Below are 14,723 nucleotides of genomic sequence, written 5' to 3'. Positions count from 1 at the left end.
TTTGGTTACTCTTATTGTCCTTTGTTGTTTTTCCTGACATCCTAAGATGTTATCACCTCTTCTGCAGTAGTTATTTTTCATAACTGATTAAAAAAAACTGAAAAATATCTGATTACCAGACCAGTTTAAATTAGAGGAGATTTAAATGTAAAATAAATGTAATGATTGTTTAGTTTCAGTCTGTCTTCAAAGTCCAGTTAGATGGATAATCAAGGATGGCCACTGTTATCACATGACATTTAACTCCAAGGAATGTGGATTCTATGGGGATAAGGTGGATTATTGTCTTTGATGATAAGTAGCACTTGGGGGAAACCAAAGACTGTAATAAATGAGAAAACTGTCATGGTGAGTTAGACTCATGCTTCATTTTTCTTTAATTTACCTGCTGCCACACAGGTGGTGATCTTAGTGGGTCCCATGGAAATTGAATGGGTAGCCAATCAAGTTTTGTTCCTTGAGAAATTAGCTATTTTGTAATTAAGTACAGTACAACTTTAACATCTGAACCTATATTATTAAAAATATGTTTCCTAACTGACCTGCATGCATAAGATCATAAAAGCTAATGTGTTTATTTAAAGTGCCAGCATTCACTCAGTGGTGTAATGATGTTCAGGAAAGCTATTATGATCCAGATTATACAAGGACATTCCCTTTTAATTTTTTACAACACATTTTGTGACTTGACCCACAATAAAATATTACTTGTCAACACCATCCCTAGTGCTGGAAAACAGATTTTTAAGGCGTAAAGCTTTTTCTACAACCAGTTGAATCTGTATGATTAGGACCTCTTCTTTGTCTCTCTGTGCCTCCGTCACTGTCACACCATGGAATATCAAAGTTTTTTCTTCATATATTTTGGGTGTTTTTATCCCTTTATTTAGCGATATAGGACAGTGGATAGAGTCGGAACAGGGGATGAAAGAGAGGAGGAGACACATGCAGGAAAGGAGCCTCAGGTTGGACTTAAATCCAGGCTGCATCTGTACATGGGGTGCAACCTAACCGCTAGGCCATCTGCACCCCATCAAATTCCTTGACTCAGACATGCACACAGTTGACTGACTTTTTAGATTTTATTGTCTAAAAGATGCAGAACACATACCCTTAGACACCCCTTGTGCCTGGTGCGGGAGATGACTTTGTCGCTCTCAGTCTTGATAGATACCATGGAAAGAAAGTAGCTGCAAATGTACAACTTACTCATGAATACTTACAAAGCCCAGACACGAATCATGTGTAAATCAAATGCTGCACTTGACCATTTTACAACGATTTTGTTTTCTCTAGTTAGGAATACTTTGTGATGTATTGTTATACCTTTTTCTTGCAATGTACCGATTATCGCAGTATCGCTGTATTGTGATAATATCTGTATTGTGGACCATGTATCGGGTATCGTATCGTGAGGTACCCTGTGATTCCCACTCCCACTAGCAAGCGTCACAAACAAACCGGAATATTGAAAGTTTTTTGTTGTCAAGTCTTCAGTTATGGTATCCACAGCCCATTTTATTCCTGGGGCTCACAGCTGAAAAGTGTTGTTAACAGTGATTGATTTGGTGGCATAATCAACTCATCTGAGCCTACTGATACAATATAAAACAGATAGCATTCACTCAGGATACCAATTCAAGAAAAAAATATAACATCCGAACCAAATTGTATTGAACTGAGTCATTTGTAAGATATGATATAATGGTCAGTGAATCTAAACCTTGCCTGTGAATCAAGCGGTAAATCAGATAATTTTTATAAAGAGAGATTCACATCCCTACTCACAGAGTACAATATGAATACTTAATGATATCTTTTAGAGTTCTTGGAAATGTTTTGAAACTTGGGGTGGTTTTATTGTCATCAGATGTCCAGAGTGCATATTTTGGAGTGTGTTCTACTTTTGGCATTCTTATCTATGTTTAAATGTCACCAAACTGCAGACATGGCTCCAGTTTAGCCTACCTGCTTAAATAATGTGAGGCAGAATAACAAAATGATACCAGCTGCTGTATCTGCAATGTTTCATGTGTAAGAGTACAAGTGCTTGTGCTTGGTCTTTGTACCCATACCCAATACTGGTGTCTGTATTAGCAGAAATGTGTGTACAAAAACACAGTTTATTATTTTGGCCTGTACAGAATATATTTTAGCTGGTGGATTGCTTTAAATCTACCTTTCAGCTCTATCCTGGTTACAGCTTGATACAACATTTAACCGTCATTCTGGGCCCACACTTACAGAACTGTAGTAATTATCTGAACCAACTTGTAATTGTGTTGATGGCTGTTGAGGGTGACTTTAAATTTGTTAGTTAGCTGATTGCACACATCTCCAGTCCTGATGTTTTTCCCTTGTTTTTCTATATTTATTTTATCATTAGTGTAAGAAAGTGTACCAAAGAGTGGGCCAGGAGTGAATACAAAGATTTTTATGTATGGGATTCCTGGAGCACCAAGGTGGATTTCTTGTTGAATTTTGCCCCTTGTACCCAAAGTTTTGATACCATTGTGACCCCTTGGCTTGCAGAGGTTTGTGCTTTGTGATGCCAGAGCTCCCTCTTGCAATTGTCTTGCTTCTCATAGCTCTCTTGCCGCTATCTGAAAGTGCAGTGTCCCTTAGTCCCCAGAGTCAGAGCCCTGGTTGGAACAGTTTTGAAACAACTCTGTACTGTATTCATTGTCATAAAACTAGCGTCTGTCTGTCTGGATGGTTGTCTTCACTCAGAGGCTGCTAAGCAGTCTGTAAGTCCACGCGGCCTGCTTAGTTTTGACTTAGCCCTGAATGATTTGGGAAAATAACCTAATGGTGATTATTTTCTCCAATATTGCATTCGCTATTTGACATGCAGTAATTTTCAAGTTCCTCATAATATGTATATTTCATCAAGCACAGGCAATAAATCATTCTATATCATAATCAACACAGTATCAGATCAATTGAGCATTAACTGTTCTTTCAGTAGGTCAGGCCTAATGTATATACTAGGATGACATAACATGATGCATGAATCTATTTGAATTATATGGGAGAAGGGAGTCTACTTTCGTGTTCACACCAGACAAGAATGTGCATATCTGAATGGGCAAATATAGGGAGTTGCTTGATTTTTTTTTTTTTTTTGATTCATGGGAATAACTTGCTTCACTGGCACGTCAAATTGTGTGTACGTAGGTGCCCTAAAGTCGTGATAGAGGAGGGCTTCCTTCTTCCACATCTGGTATTTTAGTCAGTTGTCAGCAAACATGGCTGAGCTTGACTACATTGAGAGGATTGCTGCTTTGTTGCTGTGGAAAGCCCAAAATGGATGGTAGTAGATAGCTTAAATCTACTAGGCTTGTCCTCTGAAGATCCCTGGAGTGATTTACTTGAGTTCAGATTTTCCAGCCCTGGCGGATAAACACATGAAGTGAATGGAACTTTGCACATGTTGTGACTTCGCTTCATTAGGACAAAGCCACTGTGTCCAACGTTATGATGATGGTTACTGAGCACTACTTGAATTCTTCCTGAAATTTTGCATTGGATTATTGGTCAGTCCCACATTCAGCTTACCCCAAAGGTTATGGGAAAATTTCAGGTTTTCTTTTGTGTGTAATTGTAAAAGCACACCAAAGCAAGCCTGGTAATAAGGCTCATTTTCTTCAAAGAAAATGTCATTTTATGCAAAGAGGCATAAGAATAAGAGATCATAACTTTTTTTATTGTACAAGAATTCCTGAGCAACAGGACCTTTTCCCTTTGTATATATATTTGCGATACAGCCAGCTCCTCTCATAAAAGCTCATTTGTTTGTTACCTCATTGCTTCAAGCCTATTCTGACTGGAGTGTGTGTGTGACTAATGAGTAGTTGTTATGCCTGTGGTATAGGGATGCACAATATTATTGCCTGATACCAGTATCAGCTAACATTAGCTTAAAAAGTACATTTTCTGTATCAGCAAATATGAACATTTCTTAGCTATTTACAACTGATAGATCAGCTAAGCTAAGTCTCTCTCTTTATCCATCCTCATTTCTTGAACTTTAAAGTGTGTTCTACAGAATAAAGTTCTATTTTTGTTTATTTGTTAACCCTCAGACTTTAATGACAGAGGTTTTAGGTCTGAACTACATTTACATCTATATTGATATTGCTATCAGTTAAAATGAATTTTCAAATATCAACATATTGGATGTCGGCAGCAATTTAATATTGTGCATCCCTACTATGGTAGGCTGTGTGGCTCCTGTAAGATAGTTTTTTATATTTCAGTGTCTGGGTTTACTCTGCCCTTATAAATCTCTAACCAAGTCATATCTGACTGACATCAGGGTATCTTATGTGTGTGAGTGAGAGTTTGAATTGGTGAGGATGTCAATTGTCCATTTGCTGTATCTGACCTGACAAGTCTTAATAGGTTAGGTCAGGATGGTGGGTGGTCTGAGCATGTGACGACAGCCTGCTGATTATTGACTGTTGGGGTTATTAGGCTATTCCTGATAGAACTCTAAAACATGGTATCACATGATCAATGGTACAGACAAAATGTTAATAGTTTAATTTGAAAACAGGCAGGTTTTCTGCTGTGAGGAATATAAGTTAATACAATCAAATGTTTTAGATGTGTGGCAGAAGTCCTACAGTCTTTCGTTGTTTAGGCTAAGGGATGAAGGTAAAACTCACAATAGTATTTCAGTTTAAATTTTTGTAAAGCACATGATAAAAATCATCATCATCTGACAGAATCAGCCATGGGTTCTTTTCAGTCCATGACACATTTCGTTTTCAAGGGTTCAGATCATGTCATAGTCCTTAATCTACCAGAAGTTTATTATTTTCTTTTAAAATAAAAACTGGTTCATATCCAAAAATTAAGTAGATAACCTAAATTTAGGACAGTACAAAATTAAAACAAGAATGGTTCTGAATTCAAAGCCAATGGATTGCCCAGTCTCCATTTCTGTCATCAGGCAAATTCATCTGGTAAAGCTCTCATCTGCAACGTTTGTGGCAAACCAGACACTGTTCAGAGTGTAGTGTGAGGGTGTAATGTGGGTCTAAATACATAATCGAGCAAAGAGCCACACTGTAGGCTCCTCGTGGCAGAGAAGACGTTTTTGCTCTTCTTCCAACCAGTCACGGCGTTTAATCCAAATCATAATCCACGGTTTCTAAACTACGGTAGCATATACCGTTAGATTTGTTGCAGAGGTGTGCGTGTGAGCTACATCACGTTTTCTTGCTCTGATTAGTGTGTGATGAATGTGACCGACAGAACGTTTGTCTAGTCACCTTCCAGGAATTTTCTAAAAATTCCTGCCTTTCCCAGATGAATGTGAAATATTTTGGCATGTCAGGCTTGTTCTAAATGCAAATTAGTTAACTTTCAGGGTTTTTTTTCAATTCATTTCTATTTCATTTTAATTTTTTCAGATTTATATTTTTATGCTTTTTCTGCCTTTCTTTAGAGAGTACAGAGATGGAGTTGGAAATAGGGGTAAGGGATTAGGGGTGGGACGTGCAGGAAGTAGGCTGCAGGCCATCAGCTTTCATGGGGTGTGACCTAACCACTAGGCCATCTGCATCCCACATTAATACATTATCAATGAAACAGTAACATTTATTTTCTTACTTGGGGATTCAAGTCATTTGCAGATTACAAATCCAAATCCCCTCCTTTTATTTCACACTGTATCGAGTGTAACTGTGACCCACATTGAAGAGGAGGAATGTTGGAGATAAAAGATGCTTGTTTTCTCTTTTCAAGGAGCAGTTCGTTTCTTTGAAATGTTTACAGATAAACTTGTTGCTTGTTGTTGTGTTGCATGGTGTCAAAAACTATTCATAACACTGTTCAAAGTTCCCTTAAGTTTTGTCAGACTGTGAGTTAAACAAAAGCAAGGGACTTAGACACTGCAGCTCACACATACAGCTGTAAAATAAGTTGTCAGGGACGCATGCTTGCCATTAACATGCTGTATATGTGGCGAAAGCATTAACAACCACAGGACAGAGGTGCTGCAGATAGTGGGGATACTGTCACTTAAGATCTGGGTGATCTGGGTGTATGCCTGCAGTGCATGCCAGTATATCTGTGACAGCAGTGTCACCTGTAATCTTTATGTTTTAACATGTAGGGAACACATTCTGCATGCACAGTGATCTGTCCTCTGACAACTGATCATACAGACTTATTTTTTAGATAAGTCAAGAAACTCAGAAAATCTCTGCCTTTGGTTTCCATCAAACAAAACAGAGGTGGCTGCACAATGTTTGGTGTTTGTGTGTTCATTCAGCTATCATTCATGTCTGGGACATCAAGGACAACAACAAGGGACAACAGATTTCTAGTAATGATATGTTGCAGTAAAATTTTAGCAAAGTAGAACTTTTTGTCTGACGATGGGTGGCAACTTTTCAATGAATCTGTAACTATGCCAATGCATAAATTGGATTCAAATGAATGGGGCGTTGTGCGTTTGGGGAGGGTTGTGTGTGAGTGTATGTGTTTGTGTGTGAGGGCTCAGGGGAATGTGGGCTGGTTGGCAGCATGGTTGTCTCGGCTGCTGTCTGTTTTGAATATAATCTGCCCCCTGGCTGTGCAGGGAGCCAGAGGGTGCTGTGCCCATTGCTCATTGTGTGGAGATCAACGAGATTGCCAAAATTTACTACATAGAGGAAGTGACCTAACCTGACCAAACCAACTTAGTCAGGTCTGCTGAAGCTTGTTCAAACCACTGAATACACAGCAGACTGGAGCAGATGGAACCAGACTGAGCAGAACTGTGTAACACTGCTCCGACTCTGATAAACCTGCCGTTGTGGCGTTCAGCTGTCTCCATCAGTACTGTTATTTTGTATGAACAATGGCTTGTTGAACAGAACACTTTTGATTGTCAGATATTTACTGTTATTGGTAGATGATGGGTTTTACATAAAGGCAACAGTATTTTTTCCACCCCTTTTTACCGAGGCTGTAAAGAGACCCAATGTTTTGGTGGAGGGTGTGTAGATCTGCAACTAAGGGTCAAGGATGGGACTTGCTGCAAAGGACTGCAGCCTATAGATGGGGCAAATGCTTCAACTGCTACGCTAAACCAGTGCCCCACAAAGCCAAAATTTTATTCAATGCTTCATTATAATAAATCATCATATATGATGTAATTACACAATCAAGCAAGAAAACTTGTTCAGAAAACAGAATGCATTAAAGATGGATTATCTGTTGTTAATAATAACAAATGGACATGGTGATTCAGTAGTCAGATTAAAGAGGTATGTTACTGTTATCCTTAACAGTATTTTAAGATTTTAATTTTAAGTGTAACTGTGGGCTGTCAACAAGAGCAGAAAAAGGACGGACGGATTGAGCCACATCATAGCTCCTGACTATGGCTACACTGTAGTAAAGCTATTCTATACAGAAAATCCATCAATATTTTTAAAGCCAGAATTTTTCATTGTTTTACACAGTTAAGCTTTACATGAATCATACACACACACACACACACACACAAAGAACAAAGTTTTTCTTAGCAGGTGTATTTGTTTACTAGAGCCTTGACACAAATTCGCACTATGACAAATATTTCTGTAAAAATTCTAGTGGTGCAAATCACCAGTTTAGATACAATGCGATACAAAATCAATATCTTGGATGACAAAATTAATTTAATTTTGATTCTAAACTGTGGCCTGTGATGTACTAGACTACAGTTGCAAGAAAAAGTATGTAAACCCTCTTGGATTTCTGCATAAATTGGTCATAAAATGTGTTCTGATCTTCATCTAAGTCACAGCAATAGACAAACACAGTCAGCTTAAACTAATACTGCACAAAAATGATATGTTTTCATGTTTTTATTGAACAAAATATGTAAAAACACAGAGCAGGGTGGAAAAAGTATGTGAACCCCTAGGCTAATGACTTCTCTAAGAGCTAATTGGAGCCAGGAGTCAGCCAACCTGGAGTCCAATCAATGTGATGAGATTGGATGTGTTGGTTAAAGCTGCCCTACCCTATAAAAAACACACAGTTTTGAGTTAGCTGTTCTCAAGAAGCATTGCCTGATGTGAACCATGCCTCACACAAAAGCACTCTCAGAAGACCTACGATCAAGAGTTGTTGATTTGCATGAAGCTGGAAAGGGTTACAAAAATATCTCTAAAAGCCTTGATGTTCATGTATCCATGATAAGACAGTCTACAAATGGAGAAGGTTCAGCACTGTTGCTACTCTCCCTAGGCGTGGTCGTCCTGTAAAGATGACCGCAAGAGCACAGCGCAGAATGCTCAATGAGGTGAAGAAGAATCCTAGAGTGTCAGATAAAGACTTAGAGAAATCTCTGGCACATGCTAACATTTGTGTTGACAAATCTACAATAAGTAAAACATTAAACAAGAATGGAGTTCATGGGAGGACACCACGGAGGAAGCCACTGCTGTCCAAAAAAAACATTGCTGCATGTTTGAAGTTTGCAAAAGAGCACCTGAATGTTCCACAGCACTACTGGCAAAATATTTTGTGGACAGATGAAACCAAAATTGAGTTGTTTGGAAGGAACACACAATGCTATGTGTGGAGATAAAAAGGCACAGCGCACCAACATCAAATCCTCATCCCAACTGTGAAATATGGTGGAGGGGCCATCATGGTTTGGGGCTGCTTTGCTGCCTCAGGGCCTGGACGGATTGCTGTCATTGACAGAAAAATGAATTCCCAATTTTATCAAGACATTTTGCAGGAAAATTTAAGACCATCTGTCCACCAACTGAAGCTCAACAGAGGATGGGTGATGCAACAGGACAACGACCCAAAGCATAGAAATATATCAACAACAGAATGGCTTCAACAGAAGAAAATATGCCTTCTGGAGTGGCCAAGTCAGAGTCCTGACCTCAACTCGATTGAAATGCTGTGGCATGACTTCAAGAGAGCGATTCACACCAGACATCCCAAGAATCTTGCTGAACTGAAACAGTTCTGTAAAGAGGAATGGTCCAAAATTCCTCCTGACCGTTGTGCAGGTCTGATCTGCAACTACAGCAAACGTCTGGTTGAGGTTATTGCTGCCAAAGGAGGGTCAACCAGTTATTAAATCCAAAGATTCACATATTTTTTCCACCCTGCACTGTGAATGTTTACATGTTTTGTTCAATAAAAACATGAAAACATGTCATTTTTTGTGTGGTATTAGTTTAAGCAGACTGTGTTTGTCTATTGTTGTGACTTAGATGAAGTTCACATACTTTTTCTTGCAACTGTATATACTGTATAAAAAATAGCATTTTTGATCCTACAACTAATTGTGACAGCCATTTTAATAAAATAATCCTATTTTTAAAGAGAAGAACAACAAACTGTCACAATGAAGTAAAAAATATTTGAGTGTTGCATTTGAACATAGTTTTGCATCTTGGGGAGGTGTAAACACAGTTAAAGCACCAAACATTTCTGTCTTGCATTCTAGTGGTTTTCAACTAGTGTGGCTGCTACCTGGAGACCTCTTGCCTCTTATGCATTGCTGCTGAGGCTAAAACAAAGATGCAAATAACTTTCTCTCTCATGTATGCACTCATCATGCAGGTGATCGACAACAAAAGTGCCCTTCCTGATTTGTGCTGCGATCAATCCCATGAAGTTTTGTAAGCAGCTTACAGCATAATCCTAGAAGGCCACATTTAACTGCTTTTTTCCTAATAAAGTGAATTAATCCATAAAGCCAAAACACTGGTTTGCTGTTTAGTAATGTGTCATGTATCATTGTTTACACTCACGTAGCTCAGGATAAGTCTCTGATGAACATTTATAGCATTATGGCTAATGATCAGGTCTAAAAAGCAGCAAAATTATGTTGTGGCTGATGGAGAAAGTTGGAAGAGGGGAGTGGATATGCCGTATACCCCCTCTTTGTCTATGATGTACAAAGAAAGTTTTTTGATATCCCAAAATAGAAAAACTTAGGTCCAAACTCAAAGGTTTACTCTTTAAGCTTTATTCATTTTATCTTACCAGCTCAAAACATTTGATAGAACATCATCAGCCAGCAGGCTCTGAAGCGTGTCTTCTTCATCCAAACTTGTTCTCCTCATCTTAACTGGCGAGGTTTTGTCTTCTGAGGAATCATTGTCAAGAAGGGAAAAGCGTCTTCTGTTTTCCCAAGGTTAATGCTCCTAATTTTCTTTGCTGGGGCAGTATCGTCCATGACCATGTGCACATCCCCATCATCCCACATCCTTTTCATTGGCTGCCAAAATGGGACAGGCTTCTTCTGTGGTACCGGATAATTCATGAGCATTGTCCACCAGCTCTCGGCTGAGGTTACCACACCTCATTTTCTTAGAGGGAAGAGGACATCAGTGGTTGTGCATTCATCAGCATCCTTCTGTCTATTCTTCAGAATGGCCTCTGTTGGTCTTCTTTGCTCACTGGTCTCACTGAATACTGGCTCTATGCATGTCTTCTCCCTCTTTATTTCGGGGGTATTTGGGCTTCTGTTGATACGCTCTGAGTAATCACTACTTTGCTTCTTCTTTCCTGGGCTTTATACTGTGCTTCTGATGGTGCTCTGATGGGCACCACTCCGCCCAGTAGGGCTACCCTCATCATGATAACCTTGTTAGGCCTGGCCAACAGTACTGGTGGAGGATTTTGTCATCTCCTTAGTCACATCCTCTCTGTCACCTGAGCCTACATCCTGACATTTTTCCATAAGTTCAAGGCTGGATTTCACATGAGAGCTGTTGTTGAATTTGCCAAAGTGGTGGCTCATGGTTTTGAAAGGGTGCTTGAGGATTTCCCATTGATCCTTTCCCATTGAGTTTGTTGATTTGTGAGTCATCTTCTGAGAGATCTGGAGACACCTTGTACCCAACCAAATCTTCCAGCCTGAATTATTGTAGTAGGATGAACCAGTTTGCGCCTTTCCTGCACAGTTATACAATCATGATGCAGTCCTGTCCTCTTTTACCCATTTTGAAATTCTTTGCAATGCATTTACACAGTAGTGAACTTTGTGTTTCTATGTTGTTTTATCCCTTCATATTATCTGTGATTGTCATAAAGCAGTATTTGTATTTTTCATGTTTACTTATGTTGTTTGTTAGGACAAAGTTGTTTGCAACTATCTGCAAGCTTGTTACAAAAAATTCATTGTGATACGTGGCTGGGCAAAAACTGTTAAAGATGCATGCAGTATGACATTTCACAATATAGGCCATCATCTTAAAGATGATGAAGCTTGATGTTTTTACTTGACATCAGTTTAATTTGATCTTTGATCAAACAACCAATGTATTGATCGAGTTTTATGAATCAACCTTAGTAAATGCATGGATGTTGTTGCACTGTTCGACTGTTTTGTTTGCATTGCTTTGATTTGTCCAGATTTGCAAATCACTAAAATGTTCACAAAAAGTAAAAAGCATCTAAGATGTATGACACATCCCCAATTTCTACCATATAGACCAAGCCAGAAAAAAACATCGGAATACGACAGAGCAGCAACGTGAATCAATGTTTGTCTAGTGACTTTTTTTAGTCAAGAGCTGTGAGCATAAAACAGTAGTATAGGTGTATATGATTTTTTTTTTTTCACCCAATGTCTTCCTTATTTTTTATTTTTTCACCTTTGTGCAGATGCACCATTGATTTCATTTGTCCCTTCCCCCATCTTTCTGATGGTTTCCATCAATTAACAAAATTGTTTCACTTAAGAGTGCGGCAGGGGAAACTAATGGCTTGTAATGGATCATAATGGATTGTGTTTTTAGTCTGCCTGCCTTTCAACTATGAGAATATTGCCTGACCATCTCTTAACACACATGTACAAACACTATCACCAGCACTAGTCTAACCTGCTTCTGCTGTTTGTATCTTGCTTCTTTTATGTACCTGTAAAACATGGTGAAGGAAGTTAGATCTTTGGCCAAGTGTTTAGTTCAAAATGTTCATTTCCCTTTTTGAAGGGATTTAAAAATTTACCGAAATAAGTTGGCATGGTGTCTGGGTATCACTACTTGGCTGAAAGGCATGAGGGCTTAAGTTTTGTAGCTTTTGCGATTTTCATTTTCCCTTTAGGTTGTAACATAATTTTCTACGTTTGTGTTTTTATATTGCATTTAATCACATATGAGATTCTTTGGGAACTATTCTAGATCTGATGTTTTTCAGCACGCTTGTGTTGTGGCTTGTTGAGCTGTCAGTGCATGCTCAAAGCTCTGCTGTCTTTAGGAAGTGCTGTGTGCGTGTAAATGACTGGTATGTTTAATTTTTTTTGCGAAGTGGTTAGAGGAGAAGAAATTGGAGCTACAACTACTGTACCTGAATTTATTTTGGAAATTAAAATCAGCTTTTACAGTGAAGTCTGTGCAGAGTTTAATACTTGCACAGACTATGCTAATGTTAGCACCGCTAGCATGGTATGCCAAAAGGCAGCTTCCAGCTAATTTATGATGAAGTCGAGGGGTGATTTCAGAAAACAGAAACCTTCAGTGACTTTTTTCGAGCCCAGAAGATTTGGACGCTTTCTACACTGAGCAGCAAACTTCCTAGGTATGTGCTACCTTGGCCTCTGATATTTGCCTTCTGACTCTGTCAGACTAAACAAATAACAGGCTGTCCAAGCTCATCAGCACAGGGATTAAAGTTCTCCATGGCCATGACAGACTTCTATCAGTTTAATTGGTGTTTTAACTGTGGCCAGTATCACAGATGAAGAAAACGATGTGAAAGGGTAACATAAGGCTACTTTATTTGTAAATAGCTGTTTCTATTGATTTTAGTCGGTTAATTTATCTTTATCTTGTAGTGTTGCCTTTTTTGGTTTTCCAGTGTGTTTACTACTACTTTTACGAACTCTGCTATGTGATGATAATAATAATAATAATAATAATAATAATAATAATGATAATAATAATAATAATATCTTGAATTTATATAGCACCCTTTAAGAAACCCAAGGATGCTTTACAGGAACACATAGATGTCTGACTAAAATGCCCCACTGTATCTGCACTTTTATATTAGGACTACTAACTTAGGAACAGTGACAATCATGCACACACCTACACCGAAATGCACACCAACGTGTTGGTAGTGCAGACTTCAGGCTTCCCTCTGATGAAGGCATAAGTTTCAGAATACTAGAGGATAAACATATACCTACACTTTCTCCTCTTGCCTTAAAGCTCCTCCCTGACCACGGAGGATCAGAGCTTCAGGGTTGTTTGTGTGTGTGCTCCAGTTGCGTGTCCGTGTCGCCTGCATGAGCCAGAGGTGTGCGCTAAGTTAAAATATTTCTTGGTTAATCTTCCCTTAATATTATTTGTTTGCACAGGACAAATATATGTTAGAATCTCTTCAAATGCAATGTTAAGAAAATGTTAGTCAAATGTTTGATACCCCTGTATTTGCAGATAATGTAATAAATGTGCTGTTTATTGATAATTAACAGAGAAAAAAGACGACAAACTTTAAATACAGTTCATGGAGGCAGTAAGAGTCAGAGACAGATGGACAAGAGGCTTTAACTGATAATCTAGAAACTTTAGAGCCTGGAGAGTTCAGCTGAATAAAGTAAAAAAAAGTTTCTTAATTTTCTCCAGTGATATTAATCTACATAAAAAGTGTTAAGAACAGATGTTTGAATCCTTTCCTATTTTGGACTTAACACAGCAAATCTAAGTAATCCGTTATTTTAACAGATAATATATTTAAAATGACATACTATGCAAGAATCACTTTTTCGGGTTTTTCTAACAAAAATATGTGCTCCTGGCCTGCCAACAATCCCCTCAACTACCAAAAATAAAATCCATTCTATCCTCCCCTCTTTTTAAGTGTCTGTAATATTTTAACATCAGGAGTGCCACATCCATTTCCTAAGAGGGGTGTGGTCAGGGGCGGAGTCAGACGGATCAGTAACAATTAAAGCCACAGACACAGAAACAGCTCGTTCTGAGAAGGGCTGAAACAGAGGGTTTTTTAGACATGCAAAATTCCTATTTTAGAGTGTTTTTTCAGAAACAAACTTCACAGGCATGTTTTGGGGACCTCTGAGAACAATATAAACTTGTCTTTAAATGGTAAAATATGTCCCCTTTAAAGCTTAATTTTACACATAAAAAGACACACACTAATAATGACTATAAGTGTTTTATTATTAGTTTAAACTTAATTCCTATTAAAAAGAAAAAAGTAAACGTACGCATGCTTACCCCATGGCCAGCCAGCTACAGACAATAACAATCGCTACCCCACCTATTGCTGATGATGATAATACAGTACATGCTTTAAATTCCTTTTGATATAATGATGCAGTGGTCTAAGCAGACTGGATGCACATCATAGAACTTTCATTTTAACCTTTGGAAACTTGAGACTTGACTTGGACTTGCAAAGAATGACTTGTGTGCATCTCTGGACTGTGGTATGGCAACTTGTTCAACAGATAAAAAAGACCCTCCATGTCAGCTACAGGATGTCAAACTGAGGCCTTTTTCCTCATATTCTAATCTCAAAAGTCTTTAAGAAAGCTTAATTTGCATACTACAATAAGAAATACTACTACTAAAAGAAATGATTGGAAATTGAAGATGTGATATGGTCTTTAAACAAAGAGGGTCTTGAAGAAGGTAGAAGTATTACATTTAATGTTAGATTTAACATAAGCATTAAAAAGAGCATTAAAGATAAATTAATATTAATTATTCTCACATGTGGATGTAAAATAAACC

At 38.2% G+C, this 14,723-nt stretch overlaps 1 protein-coding gene across 2 annotated transcripts in view; it reads left to right on the top strand.

Moving 5' to 3' along the window:
* Window positions 1–14,723, top strand: part of LOC121522614 (TSC22 domain family protein 1-like) — a 44,271-nt gene that overhangs the window by 4,310 nt on the left and 25,238 nt on the right. The window lies entirely within an intron of this gene.

Source organism: Cheilinus undulatus, linkage group 15 (genome assembly GCF_018320785.1).
Source record: "Cheilinus undulatus linkage group 15, ASM1832078v1, whole genome shotgun sequence".
NCBI lineage: Eukaryota > Metazoa > Chordata > Actinopteri > Labriformes > Labridae > Cheilinus > Cheilinus undulatus.
Note: the sequence above shows the minus strand (reverse complement) of the source record. Positions and strands in the feature narration are given on the sequence as shown.